Below are 15,759 nucleotides of genomic sequence, written 5' to 3' on the forward strand. Positions count from 1 at the left end.
ATCATGTTAATCCACCTAGATGAGGATTATGTCTCTGATGGTTATCATAACATGGATTTGGAGATAGCATGGTAAGGATAGCGATCATAGCACTCTGGTGTGTGGAACTCTAATACTGACAAACGCAAGATCATCCAGAAGAGGCCATAGTGTTGAAAAGTAATGAAAACAAGTTATATGAAGATGTGTTGAAGTAACTGAAACATGTAACATGGAGAAAAATATATGGGGGAAGGGGAGGCAAGTAGAGAGGAAGAGGGTCATAGGGTTTTCTTCAAGGATCTTATAGAAATCATAATCTTACCGAACATTACAGAAAATAAAGCAAATTGACTTTAGGTGGCTCCAGAGGGCAGGACTAGGACTAGTGGGTAGAAGTCAGAGCAAAATATTGGGACAATAAAAATAATTTTCTAATAACTAGATTCATCCAAAATTGAGACAGAATGATTTATTAGATCTTCTGTTGTATGCTTTGTTATAGCTCTCTACAATTGGAAGTGTTCCATCAGAGGCTATATTATCATATTTCAGATTCTCTATAAGTAACTTACACATTGGTTGGGAGGCTGGACTAGATTGTTTCTCCCAATCCTAAGATTCTCTGATGCTGATTTTTCCATACTATAATCACAGGATTAATGATGTCCCCTCAAAATATTCTTAACTTTCTTTTAACAATATATAGTGGACCCATAATCTTTGAATTTCTCTAAATCTATGCAGAATCATATATGTATATATATATATATTACATATATATATAATATTATTGTGGGGAGTTGGCATATAAGACACCGTATTAAAGTAGTAGTAGTTTGTCAATTAGTTATGACATGGTAATTGTCAAAAGAAAAAAGTCAACAGTATAGGCTAGATTGATACTCAGGAAAGAGCAGTGTACCTCTGAGTTTTCTTATCGCTCTCCTCTGTTACAAACTTTCCAGTTCTATATCTATGATCTTGTTTCCAATGCAATTGTAGAATCACAGTCTGTCTGAGCTTAAAGGAACCTTAGAACATCCAATATTAGAATCAGAAGGACCCTTAGAACATAGAATGTTAGATATGAAAGCTAACTTAGACAAAGGATGCCCCCGATGGAAGAGACCTTAGAATATTAAATTACATATTATATTTCAGAACCTGGAGGGACCATTCAGAACCTGGAAGGGGTCTTTAGGATACAGAACAAGAAATGTGAGAACCAGAAAGAGTCTAATAGCATAAAGACAGGAGTTACTTTAGAACACAGAATTTCAGAACTTGAAGTGAACTAATTTAACACAATTATTTTAGAGATAAAAAAAAAAAAGAGGTGTCTACAGAGAATGTAAATTTACAATGACCTCACAGATAACAAATAGAAGAATCAGGACTCACACTCAAGTCTTTTGACTCTTAGTTCAATTCTCTCTCCACTTTACTGGACTCCCTAACTCCCAGGATTGAGAAGAACCATTACGGAAAACAAGACAACAAGCAACCCTTGTGTGTTTGATCTCCCTTTAGAATGCAAATTCTTTGTCCCTTTTGGTCTTTACCTCAAATTCTAGAGGACAATTAGATGATAGGAAAAAAGAGAAGCTCATTGTGAGGGTTCTGATGGTATTGCCCTAAACCTATTCCAGCCAGGGCCAGCCTGTCTAAACTCAGCAGGGTCCCAACAGCTGAATCCTAGCTGGTATTTCCCTTAGTGGTTCAAGTGGAGTCAGAGCTCCCCCTTCTGGGAGCCAAAGCACCCTCAATTCTCAAAAAAAAAAAAAAAAAAAAAAGGCATGTTAAGATGTTCTATTGGCAGTAGGGACAGAGATACTCTCCTTCTCCCCCCCACTACCACCTCAAAGATTTCCTAGCATCATTCTCCAAGGAGAATGGGCCTTCCATAAAAATGAGAGGCCATCTCTGTCCTACAAATCCCCCAAAGACTCTTCATAATTAGTTCTTTCCCCAGGCTAGGGACTTGCTTTTCTAATAGGAAAAAGGCAGGATATGTGAGTCCTTGCTGATGGAAAACATTTGTTTGTTTTTTGGGAGGTGGGAGGAGTTGCCTCAAATTGCCAAAGGACTGAAATGACAAGGATATATGCTTCTATGTTCATTTGTACACAAGCTTTTAGGAAGGTCCCTGACTAACTGGGTTTGCTCAGAAATGTACAACCATTTCCATATCTATATCTTTATATCTATAGCTCTATTTATTTCTCTGTCTCCCACATAAACACATATTACCTTCTGGAATTAATAACCCAGGGTGAAGCTGTACAGAGGGCTTATTGTACTTCCAGTCAGCCTTTCTAGGCTAAATATGAATTGTGTTCTTGATGGGATAGAACTGTCCCAAGACACTGTGTGTACATGTGTGATTAAGTATGTATGTATGAATATGTGAATTAGGAGTGTGTAAATGGATATTAATGTGTATTACATATAGTGTATATCTGTATTAGCTTGTTTATATGCATGTGTGCATAACCACTTAAGTCTGTGCATATTGTATGTTTTATGTGCCTCTATTCGTAGCTGTGTTTGAGGCATGTGGATGTGAGCATCAGTCTCTGAAGATCTTCAGACTGCATGTGTATGTTTATGAGTGTGCATAAGACGGGGGCATAATCCCTCTGGGAACAAGTGATCTAACTAGAGTAGTTCACACTTAAAAGATCTTTGCAAGTCTGAGAGATCAGTGGAAAGGCTTCATTGGAAAAATGGCTTGAATCAAGGAGGGGGATGATGTCCTAAAGTGTCTGAATAACCAAGGACCTAGAAATGAGAGTTCTCAAACACCTTCATCTAGTAGTATCATTTTCCCACTTCCCCCTTCCCCTAATGTCCTAGAACTCCTCTTTCAGATAGGCTTCTTAGAGCAAGTGACACATTTCCTCCAGACCATATGAGGGGTTGCTGAGGTGGGAGGTTTGGTCTCCGTCGAGCAGACTTCTGCTGTTTGCATGTGCCTGCATGTAACACAGGCACCCACGCATGCTAGGGCAGACTCCTGCAAATACATGTTTCCTTTTAACTCTCACTGAAGGAAAGGGGAGAAAGGCACCAATCCCAAGCAAGCTCAGGGGATTTTCCTCCCCAAACAGTGGGTAGCTAGAGCCATGATTGCCCCTTAGTCACCTCCCATGGATTGTCACTGAATTTGTGCCACTGTTTTGTCCAAAGCCTGCCAGTGTGTTATATGGATAGGCCATTAGATTTGGAGTCAGAAGGCTTAGTTAGATTTGAATCCTTGCCCTATCATTCATTACCTGTGTGACCTTGGGCAAGTCACTTCTCTTCTGGACCTTAGTTTCCTCATCTATAAGATGAGGGAGTAGACTCAATGATCTCTAACTCCCTTCCAACTCGTGTTCCTATTATGCTATCATCCTACATTGGTGGAGTAACAGCTGCTAAGTCTGGAAGACATGCAAAGAGTCGTAAAACCCAGTGTGGGCACCTTTTCTGCTGAGTGGCAGAAAACCAAGAATCAAATCCTTAGGCAGAACCTAAGGCTATGCCAGTAGCTATTCTGTGGTCAAGAGACTTACTGAGCTCCAGACCCCTGAGCAGGTAGGTGTCTAGAAGCAGTCAAGGGCTGGGCCCAGAGTCTGAAGTAGGAGGACAATGTTCCCAAGAAAACCTCCCACTGGCCTCAATGCCCTTCTCAGTAATCTTACAGTGAATTAAGAAATCCTGGGCAGTTGAGTCAATTATCAACAAGCTCAGGCCTTCTCCACCCACCTATCCCCTGCCTCCCTCTTAATCTCTAAAGCATGTCTTCTTCAGCATGAAAAAATAAAACTGTCCACTAATCTTTCACATACAGCTCCCTAACTTCAATATAGAGACCCTCAGATGAGGAAAGAGGGAAAGGATTCTGAATTTGTTCACAGACATGCTTCCTTTTAGCCCCATATCCCTTCAGGAATGGGGGGGGGGGGGAGGAGTGCACAGAGCAAATTGAAACCCTGAGTCTAGACCTCCAAAGCAGTCCAGTTGAAAAGAAAACTCTCCACCTCCATCCCTTTCCCCAGGCTGCCCAATTTTAAAAACCTGTCAGAATCCCCTCAGTGAGAGTAATTGGGGAGAGGGGTGACTCCACCTCCCCCAAGAGGAACCCTAGCAAACTTGGCCTGCATCCTCTCTCAATCCAAGACAGGTGACCCTGCTGTTGTTCCTGCCCCAGGAGATGGAACCTCGTATCTGTTAGACTGGACAAGTCCCAGACCGGGAGCCCTACCCCCACCCATCTCTTTCCAGCCTCATCCTCTCTACCCTACCCAGTTTCTCCGAATTCCCATCAGGGTCCAAAGCATTCAGCCCAGTATGGGATTTAAAGTGACAGCGGCTCATTTTTCTCCCCAGATCCTCTGTCCCTAGCCCAAATCAAATAGTGGGTTAAGTGCAGAGGACACCACATCTATCTGAGATATTTTTCCTTGTATGTATCCACATTTGGATTAAAAGGAGAGTTTGCGCTCCTCCCCCATACACCCCCACATCCCCTCAGCCCCCAAAGGGCGTCCACAAAGCGTTCCTGATGGCTACGTGATCTTATGGTCCAAATCCCTTATGCGTGGAGACGCAAATTAAAAGCAGTCACATACACACACAGCACAGACAACACACAATACACGCAAACACACAACACATAACACACAACACAACCACGCATCACACACGAATACAGACACAAACGCGCAGCCCAGACATTCAACGCACGCAAATGTACCACACACTATCACACAACACACACCTCCAGACCTTAAGTAGGTTACAGGACCTCTCGTCTCCCCCTCTTTGGCCCCCACCCTCCTTACACACTTTCTCAAAGCTGCATTTAACTCCTTGCTCCCCGAGGCTATGAGGAGACCCCAGCAGGTCAGAGCTTCACAGCTCGCCCAGCGAGCGGGGGCCTTGGAACAGCGAAGGGAGAGAAGGAAGACGACCCAAGGGGAGTACTGGAAGGGAAGCCACGGTAGTGATCCAATGCGGTCGGGGGCCGAGCTAGCCACCCCCAATCCCCCTGGCGCGGCTCCCGCCTTACCTGATCTCAATGTCCCTCACGGGCCAGGAGCTGTACGCGGGTGGCTTTTATTCGGCTCGGGGGGAACTTAGAAGAGATGTGTGTCCGGCGCGCATACTGGGGGCCGTGCTGCGACTGCAGGGGTAGGGATACCTGGATGCTAGCAATCCTTTTCATACTCAGCTTTCGAGTCCCCTTCCGTGATCCAGATGGCCGGCATCTAGGGAGGCTGCACAGCCGGGCTCACTACAGTCTTTCCCGGGTCCCCAGGTCTGTCAGTCTTCTGTTACCCTCCCGCTCTCCCTCACCAGCTGTCTTGCTCCCACTCTGATTCCCTGGTTTGCCCCTAGCCGATCCACCCGTAGCTCGCAGTTCGCAGCTCGCAGCCCGCAGCCGTGGGCACAGGAGCGCGGCGGGCCGAGAATGGAGAGGGGCAGGTCCAAAGGAGACGCGTTCTCCGGGCGGGGAGCCGCGAAGGCTGGGCTACGCGGGGGGAGGAGGGACTTAAACAGCGACGGGCGGAAACGAATGGGAGGCGGAGAGGGAGGAGGAGCCCAGCTAGGGGACTTTATTCTAAGGAGGGTTTTGTGCATCATTAGGGAGAGGAGGAGGGGAGCGAGGCCGAGCGGAGGAGGGATGGCTGCCGAGGAACTGGGGAGAAGCCATGCGGGAAAGGGGAAAGGGTGGGTCCCAGGAGTGTCTGTGTGTGTGTGTGTGTGTGTGTGTGTGAGTGTGTGTGTGTGTGTGTGTATTCTTGTGTATGCTCGCGCGCGCCTGTGCCGGGGAAGGTGCCTCTGTGTGTGTGCATGTGTATGAGTGTGTGTGTGTTGGAGTGGGGGTTGGGGGATGCATCTCTGGGCTGGGCACAAGAATACTAGACATACGTTGCCCGGTGTTTGCTTGTGCTAAACGTGTTGTTGCCGAGAGCGGATGTGGTTGTGCACTGCTCTGCCTGCCTAGAAGGAGTAGCTCACATGGATGCTAGACAGAGAGTATGCCCACGTATGTGTATGTGCCCTAGTGAGCGAAAAGCGGAGCGTGGGATTGCTAAAGTGTGTCTGTGTGGTTGTGTTTCCCTTCACAAGGGATCATACGCTTGGATGTGAGACGCAAGGAAAATGAATATGGATGCGGGTGACTGCAAATCTGTGGCAGAAGCTGAGTACAGGGTTGCTGAATGTTATAGATGTGTGGTTAGATGACTCTGTATGTGTTCATGTGTGTATGAAGTCAAGCGTTGTATTTCTGAGTGTGTCTAGGCATGCTTGAGTTCAGCATGTCTCTAAATGTGGACATGGGACACAGAAGTGGAGGGGCGGAGCCGGTAAAGTTCTCCGGAGACCGCAGGAAAAGGAGCCCTTGGAGAGGAAGGATGGAGAGAGTGGTGTGTGTGTGTGTGTGTGTGTGTGTGTGTGTGCGTGTGTGTGTGTGTGTGTGTGTGTGTGTGTGTGTGTGGCTGGTGGTGACGGGTGGGGAGGGTTGTGTACGTAGAGCAGCGTACTCTGACTTCTCTTAGAGACAGGAAACCCAGGAAATGCGGCTGGGCAGTGCGGCTGTAGGGGCTTCGCCCAGAGAGCAGGAGGCCAGGAAAGATTAAAAAATACACATTTTTCTTCATTTTTAACTAATAAAATCGGAGGCTCCAAAACTCAGTCCCCTGATGGGGAGGAGGGGAGAGCTATATAGAAAATGTCTGGGGAGGCAGACTTGGAAAAGATGAAAGATGGAGAAGTTAGGGGTTGAGGGAATCGACTAGAAGAAATGAAGACTGGAAAGAGTCCTGCGGAGAGCCCCCCAGAAGGAGGGAAGAAGGAAAATAAGAACGCCTTTCAAAGTCAGCCAGGGGTGGTGGAGAGGAAGGCGAAGGGGTTAGGGATGATGGTTTAAGACAATGAACAGAGATGAGAGTAGGGATAAAAGTAGGAGTTTTCATGACTGATGGAGACTAGCGATTGTCATCAGCAGGCTAGCAGACTGCATCTCTCTTCTTGGTCAGTGTATTACAAGAGTAACTGGTAGCAGAACGAGGATAGCTGGAAGTATTGGACTATGCAGAAGGCCAAGGTACTGGATGAAGAGCCTTTCATTAGTAATAAGTTCAGAAAACAGCAGGATCCTGCATGCTTCTATTCAACAAAAGAGGGTGAGGGTGGCAAGCAGTCTACTCCCTCCGTAAAAAAGAGAGACGGAGACAGAGAGACAGAGATAAAGAGAGAGACACAGAGAGAGACAGACGCAAACACATATTGTATACGTATATAAAAGTATATCTGTATATGTATATGTGTATATATATACATACATATCTGTGATGAGAGAGAGAGCGAGCGAGCGAGCGAGAGAGAGAGAGAGAGAGAGAGAGAGAGAGAGAGAGAGAGAGAGATCAGTAGGTAGATTCCCAGAGTTCAAGGTGCCCTGGACCTATTTGGATTTCCCCTACTCTAGTCCAGTAAGCAGAGGTTTTCAGAACAGTGGACAGCTCCACAGACTCAAGTCCCGGCTTACGAATTTTGAGCTGACCAAAACGAATATTTCTTTCCCCGCTCCACTCCAGGCTTGGCCTAGTACCGTTATTCAGTGAATTCAAGTATTCAGTGAATTCATGAGCAATTTTGTCCTCATGAGACCAAATGGAGATTCCAATCCCAAATCTCCGTTCCATGGATCCACCATGGATACAATTACTTAGCCCTGAGCCCTGAGTCTGGCCGTTTTTCTGTCTCCATCTCTCTGAGTCCTCTTTTCTTCAGTCTCTTCCTGATTCTCTTTTTCTTTTTCCCTCCCTTCCCACTCTGGACAGAGCTAGGCAACAGCACCCTAGTGGGACAGGAGATTTACTGTACTTGAAATAGGTTTGAAGCAACTGAGTAACAGAATCAAGGAATCCAAAGGCAAGTTGGGCTGCTTCCTCCCAGCTTATCTGCTTTCCTGATCAATCTCAGGATGGGCTTCATTCCAGATGCCTGAGACAGGAGGGAACCAAATATTGCAGAACAATTGTCCTCCTTCCCTCTATCTTCTCCCCCCCTCTCCCAACATCACACGTACATACACGCACATTCCCACAGGAGCTGAATTAACATTCCTTGTTCAAACTGATGGATGAGAAAGACACAGAGAAGTGCGGGCAGAGAAAAAAGGAGAAAGATAAGAGACACAGAGAGGAGAGGAATAAAAGGCGATAGGACAGGAAGACAGGAGGGAAGGGAACAGAAAGGGAGGAAAGAAGGAGGGGGGGAAGGAACAGAAGCCTTAATGCTTCTCAGTTTCAAATAGAACTTCATTCTTTCTGAATATAAGTTAATTTGCACTTGACACCATTCAAGTTTGGAGAACCATATCTCCAAAGGCTCCTTAGTCATCAGGAAAGTTCTAACAGAGAAGTATTCCTAATGAGTTATGCAAAAGACAGCCAGAAATATGAGACAGAATTTTTGTAGAAACACAAAATACTTAGTGGGAAGAGAAAATGTTTAGAGGCCTAAAACTTTATTTGTTCTTCCTTTTCTTCCTCCTCCTCTTCCTCTTTATCCTAATTCAAATTCTTCTCTTTAAATCCTTATTAAAGAAGAAATATATCAGGCAGTTTGATATGTATGATAAATGTTGTTTTCACCCATGCCAGAGGGTGGAGGTGAGCAGCTGTTTGCTAATTTCACTGAAAATGCCAAAAGATTTGCTCCCTAAAGCAAAAGGTTTTCTGAGTTTATACTAGATACTAGAATATACTGAAGATACTAGAATAATATAAATCCATATAAGTCCTTGACTTGTTAAAAAAAATAATAACCTACTGGGATCCAGTAGACTTGGATCCTGTTCATTGATTCAAAGTTTTAAGGAACTCAGAGGAACTCTGTCTTCCTCCTTTTACAAATCAGGAAACTGAGACCTACAAATATGAAATGAGTTACCCAAGGCCAAACAAGAATTAAGAGATTGATTCAAAATCAGCTTGTGTATATGTGTATGTGTGTGTGTTTGTGTGTGTGTGTGTGTGTGTTGTTTCTTCCTCAAAATCTCTGTATCATTTTATTTTCTGGTCTTCAGCTTCCTCATCCATAAAATTAGTGAGGAGGGGTAGAATCATATAATACCCAATGGAACTGTTAGGTGAGGAAACTCTCTGTACTTTCCAGGTCAGAACTTTCTTTATATATGTCTCTATCTCAGAGAATTGCTTGGAATACTGAGACATTGACTTACTGAGCATCACATAGCCAGTATGTGTCTGTTAGGATGTTACTCCAAGCTTTGAGACCAATTTTCTATTCACACTTGTTTCACTATGTCTATTGCCCATTGAGGTAAGGCCAACTCCATAATGCAATCAAGGACAGTTTGGAACATGCCATCTCAGAGTAAGCTGCGTAGGTACCTAGAGATCCTCTCAACTACTAGGAGGTAAGACTGAGGAGAATTTAAATTAATATTCCTGTATTATAAGGTCCCTTCCAGTTAAGGCATTCTATATATGAAGGTCTCTTCAGCTCAACATTCCATGAAATTTCCTACTCATTTTACCTCTACCTCACTACTGCTATGTTGATACTACTACATCCTTTTTTCATCTATAATATGGTGATATTGGATTACACTATCTTTATCACTCCATGGCTCCTTTCAGCTAGAAAATTCTATGATTCTGAGATTTTTCTATAGTACTATTTACCAAAAGATCTTTTCTTAAGTGGTATCAAATGCAAATAAAAACAGGGTCCACTGAACCATATATAAGCGTCCCCGTGGGTTACATGTTGACTTAGAAAACTACATGTATTTATGTTTCTTTTATATTAATTCATCAACACATTCAAATCAGGAACTACATTTGATCATTCTGGCTGCACTCAGGTATATTGTAAGTCACAAGTCACCCATGGGGCATATATGTCTGACACGACCGGTTTAGATGATTTTGCCTTTGACACATCTCCAAGATCCAGTCTGACCTTGAACTTCAAAGGTTGCATTCCCTAAACTAAGAGGCTGAGAAATAGAAATGCAGAGAATAGGGAGCAGATAGAATTTTGAGGAAATGTTCCATAAGCTTTGGATACAGCTTCCCCTTCTGTTATAATAAGAAAGACCTATCTGTACATATACTGGATGATCTGATACACCATGTGCTGCCCCTGAATCTTATATTGGTTGCTCAGTTTAAATCCCAAGACTGTTTAAATTTCTCAGTCCAAGTGCTTTGGGATTTGGAGTGCATGAAAGATCAGAGAGTATGAAGGAGATGAACAAAATTCGGCTCCGACCAGAAAATGCTGAGGCCATATCTCAGTCTTCCAGTGTCAATAGAACCTATTAGGAAGAGGCAGTATGATGTAGCTGAGGACATACACTGGAGTTAAAGTCAGGAAGTTTGGGTTTGAATTCCAGCTTTATCACGTGCTGGAACAACTAATATCTCCTCTCCGAACTTCAGATTTATTATATGCAAAATGGAGACATTAGGTAAATGATCTTTCTAGTCTACTTCAGCTCAAAAGCCTATGTCTGTGATTGAGAGTGCTTCTCATTCCATAGCCTGGTTCAATGGAGAAATAACCTCAATTTTAGCCCAAGCTTTGCCACTATTGGTGTGACCTTGGACAAGTCATTTTGCATCTCTAAACTTCACTTTCCTCATCTGTAAGATGGGTATAATTATATTTGTACTGTCTACCCTTCATGAGTGATATGGTAAAAGTGGAGATAATACAAGTGCTTTATTACAGTGATACCTTCATTTCCACAGTATTTGAGGAATTATCAACTGCATTCCTTGAAATGAATCTGAGGTAGTAATGAAATTTTTATTACCTGCATTTTATATTAAAAGAAACAGAAGTTTAGAGAAGTTACATCATTTGCATGGGTTTCAAACTCAGCTCTCCTGTTATCAGATCCAGCACTTTTTCTACTGTACTACAGTGTCCCTCCTTACAAACTCTGAAGTACTATGTGAACATAAAGAATTAATGGGGTTATTGCATTACTGTTGCTAATATTATTCTACCTGGTAAACCATAGAGGATAGGGAATTGTAATGAAAATACCACTTGTTCAAGATCCATGACAAGTTGTTGTATGTTTCCATAATCTTTAAAAGTAAACAAACACAACACTTCACTAGATCCCATCATCCTTGTTAAATTTTGTCCTGTGTCTCCCCTTTCACTTCTCTTCCCTTCCCTTCCCTTCCCTTCCCTTCCCTTCCCTTCCCTTCCCTTCCTCTACTCTCCCTCTCTTTATAACCCTCAGCAAGCTAGTCACTCAACAGGATTCACTCATTTGAAGGTTAGCAAGGATTTTATAATCAACAAATCTAATGGTCTTTTCTCAATCCTTATCCGCTTTGATCTCTGCAGCACTTGACATAGTTGACCACTCCTTCCTCTTGGATACTCTTTCCTCTCTGGGTTTTCATGATACTCTTCTATCCAGGTTCTCCTCCTACATATCCAATGATTCATCAGTTTCTTTTATGATTCATTATTCAAATCATGCCCTCTAATTGTGGGTGCCTCCCAAATTTCTGCCCTAGGTCTTTCTTTTCCTGTCTGTACTCTCTCTTTTTAACTTTGTCCCTTCCCATGCATTCAATTATGAGAATGATTCTCAGATCTATATAATCAGCTCTAATTTCTCTATCTCTCTCTCCTGAGCTCTATGTCCACATCATGAATTCACTATTGAATTATATGAACTCACTGCAGAGTATTTTGAACTGGATATTCTGTAGACATCTCAAATCCAACATGTTTAAAGCAGAACTTATTATCACTTCCCATCAAATCTATCACTGTTCCAAACTTCAACATTGTTGTGAAGGGTACCATTATCCATCCTCTAGGTCACTGAGGTTCACAATCTTGGCACCAGACTTAATTCTTCACTCTCATTCACAGAATAGATTAATCATTTGCCAAATCACCTTTTTATCTCTTCAATATCTCTCAAATGCATCTCTTCCACTGTATTCACATACTCACATACCTTCATCCTTGTTCAGGTCCCAAACCCCCTCAGTCTTTTTGAAGAAAACAAACCCTCTCACCTGAACTATTGCAATCGTCTCCTATTTGTTTTCCTTGCATTAAGTCTCTCCCAACTCCAATCTTTCTTGCTGGAGATACAAAGAAATAAATAATAACACCTGCCTTCAAAGAGATAATATTCTAAAGGGGAAAACAACTGACAAACACCTATGTACAGTTAAATTAGAGGTAATCTCAGAGGGAAGACACTAGGAGAATCAGAAAAGTGTTTCTGAAGAAGGTAAAGATGATAGCTGAGACTTGAAGGAAGTCATACAATTCAGGAGATATATGTAAGGAGGGAAAGCATTTGAGGAATAGCTGAAAATGTGAGGAGTGGAGGGGAGAAGTGTCTTGTGTGAAGGATAGCAAAGAATCCAGTGTCAGTACATTGTAGAGTACTTGAAAGCAAATAAGGCATAAGAAGCCTGGCAAGGTAGCAAGGGACCATGAAGGACTTTAAAATACAAACAGAGGATTTTGTATTTGACATAGGAGGTAGTAGCAAGCTATAAGAGTTTATTGAATAGGGAAAGTAATATGGTTATACTTGTACTTTAGGAGAATCACTTTGGCAGTTGAGTGAAGGTATAATGGAGTGGAGAGAGATTTGAGGTAGAGACACCAATCAACCTGCTAATGCAATTATCTAGGAATGTGGTGATGAGGGTCTGCATTGTGATAGTTGTGTTATCAGAGGAAAGAAGAGGAGTGAGAAATCAAGGATGTACTTAGATTCTTAGCCTGGGTGACTAAGAGAATAGTGGTGTCCCAACAGCAGCAGAAAAGTTGGGTAGAGAAGAGGGTATGGAGAGAAAGATACTGAATTCTGTTTTGGATATGTTGAGTTTAAGGTGTCTATAGACATCCAGTTTGATATATTTAAGAGGCAGTTAAACATTTGAGACTGGAGTTCAAAAGAGAGGTTAGAGTTAAATAAATAGATCTGAGAATCTTCTGCTTAGAGATGATAATTCCTGGTCGCCTTCTACCCATCCCTAGGTGGTAGTATATCCCATCCCCAAACTACTTTACTACTTTATGCTCTGTGTGTGTGTGTTTGAGTGTGTAGGCACACACACAAATATAGTGTATATATGCATAGATATACATACATATATAAAATATTACATATAAGTATATACAGAAAATATTTTGTTGTTCAGTTGTATTTGACTCTTTATGACCTCATTTGGGGTTTTCTTGGCAAAGATACTAAAGTACTTTGCAGTTTCCTTTTCCAACTCATTTACAAATGAGAAAACTGAAAAAAACAGGGTTAAGTAAATTTACCAGGAACATACAATTAGTAAGTATCTGAGTCCAGATTTGAACTCTTGAAGATGAGTCTTTCAGATTCCTGGCCTGCAGTTATCTACTGCACCACCTAGCTACCCCTATGCAGAACACACACACACACACACGCACACACGCACACACACACACACACACACACTGGCATGCACGCATGCGCACATATATATATACACATTTTATATATGTATATGTATGTATGTACACATACATATACATATATATGGGAAGCCAAGTATGGCCAACAACTATATATAGGCATAAATGTTCTTTACCCATAGATTTACACACACACATATATTCATTATATGCATACTTGTTGACTCTTCCTTTAGCATATAAGTTCCTTTAGGAACTTATCATTGTATCCTCCGTGCTTGGTACAGTTAGAACATGGTAGATGTTTATTAAATTTTGTCAATTGGTCAATTGATTTAGGGGCCATCTTACAAATACTATATATTCTTTGAGGGATTTGAAGTGGAGGGGTCTCTGCCAGCTTACTTAAAATCCCTCTATTAGACATAATTTCAGAGCTCCAGAACTCGCCCTTGTTTAGTAGTCCCCTATACATATTTGACTATCCCTGGGTAACACTTTAAGGTCTTATCTGTAACTATTAATAAACTACAGTCAGTCTCTGGATTTTCCTGTGAGAAGGAACTGAAAGTAAAACAATTGAGGCAGGAAATGTCTAACCTCTGTAACTATATCCTATATTAGAAACCTAGATTCTTTCAAGAGCCCATTTAGTACAAGATTTGAATTTAGAGATCCTGGGTTCTAGTCCTAGGTTTGTCACTGTGTTCTTTGAAAGGTCATTTAAACCCTTTTCAATTCAGGTTCCACAATAATAATAGAGCATGTTGGTCACTTCCAATTCTCAGGCTATGAACTATTGATTATATTTCTGAATACCCTGATTCACACAGAGATTTGGAAAGAGATAAGGGTAACCTTACAGTCTCTATCTTTTAAAATAACTCACTTTTAAAATAATGATTAACTCAAAATGCTTTTCTCAAATAGCCCTGTGAAGTAAATAGTACAAATAATATCAATTCCACTGCACAAGTGAGCAAACTGAGACTCAGAAAAGTAAGTGGCTTACTTGTCCAAAGACACACAGCAACTGGGGAAGCAAGGAATCAAACATCAGAATCTTCTCTAAATTTATTATTATATGACAATAATATTCATATGCCTTCTCCTTCTCTTTTTCTTCACTCTCTTTTATTAATAAAATACTTTTTTTCTAGTAACTATGGGAAAGGAAGTAAAATAAGCAAAACTTACAGTGTCCATTCTTGATGAACCCCAGGATACAGATCTTGATCTATCACTAAACAAGTCATAAATGGTTGATCAAGCTTCCTGATCTAACCACCCTTATTTACAGCTAAGTAGTTTATAGATCCAGCTTTAATTCATGGTCAGCCACCCATGCCACCATATTTCCACACTAACTTAGCCAATTTGGGAATGTCACTAACTATGAAACCTACTTATTTTTATGACTAGTAGAGATAGTGAAGTGGGAAGGATAATGAAGCACTTTTTACCTAGGAATCTCAATTTCAGATGAACATCAAGAGAAGTTTTTCCAGTCTTAAAATTTCACTGAAAGGTGGGCCTTGAGCAATAAATAATTTTCTGTGGTCAATGGACATTGCCCAGAGGCAGCATGGTGTATTAGAAACTCTGGATTTGGAAATAGAGAACCTGAATTTGAATTTAAACTTGGCTACTTCTTCTTATCTGTGTGATCCTGATAAAGTCATTGCCCTACACTTGACTGAACTTTTCCATTTTTCAAATGAAATGAAGGACCTAGAGTATATCTAAGTTCCATGGTGGGTCTAAATCTTGACTATGAGGATTATGCTACAAAGCCTTTCAAGTATCCCCATCTGAATTAAAGATTTGGGTTAGAGAGACAAAAGGCTACATTGCTGGTATTCTTAAACATTTTAGGGAGAAGGGAGGTAGCAAAGCAATTGGGGTTAAGTGACTTGCCCAAGGTCTCACAGCTAATAAACGTGTCAATTGCCTGAGATCAGATTTGAACTCAAGTCTTCCTGATTCCAAGGCTAGTGCTGTACTCACTGCACCACCTAGCTGCCCCTGTATTTAAGTATTTTTAACAACTTTCTATAAGCTGCTACTAGTATCTGATATTTGCAAGTCTTTCAGCAATTTCAAGTCTGAAGAAGGAAAGTGCCATAAATTTGGCTAATGTTCAAGGAATATCCCTGATACAAATTCCTCCTTCAATATCCTATTATAATAAATAATTCAGCACATGAGTTCTTCTGCAGTCTCCTATCACATCCATATACTTAACTAAACTGATTGGGCCCTGTTTAGTTTGGTTATTTGCTTCATTTTGCTTTAGTTTTT

General features: G+C 41.7%; 1 protein-coding gene across 1 annotated transcript in view; it reads right to left on the bottom strand.

Annotated features, from left to right (window-relative positions):
* BRINP1 (BMP/retinoic acid inducible neural specific 1) overlaps nucleotides 1-5,498 on the bottom strand; it is a 175,813-nt gene extending 170,315 nt beyond the window's left edge. The window contains exon 1 of the mRNA XM_072631757.1: nucleotides 5,039-5,498. The gene's annotated coding sequence lies outside the window, so the exon portion shown is untranslated. The remainder of the gene's footprint in view (nucleotides 1-5,038) is intronic.
* Nucleotides 5,499-15,759: the final 10,261 nt, after the last annotated feature.

This window comes from Notamacropus eugenii, chromosome 1, assembly GCF_028372415.1.
Source record: "Notamacropus eugenii isolate mMacEug1 chromosome 1, mMacEug1.pri_v2, whole genome shotgun sequence".
In the NCBI taxonomy this organism is placed as follows: domain Eukaryota; kingdom Metazoa; phylum Chordata; class Mammalia; order Diprotodontia; family Macropodidae; genus Notamacropus; species Notamacropus eugenii.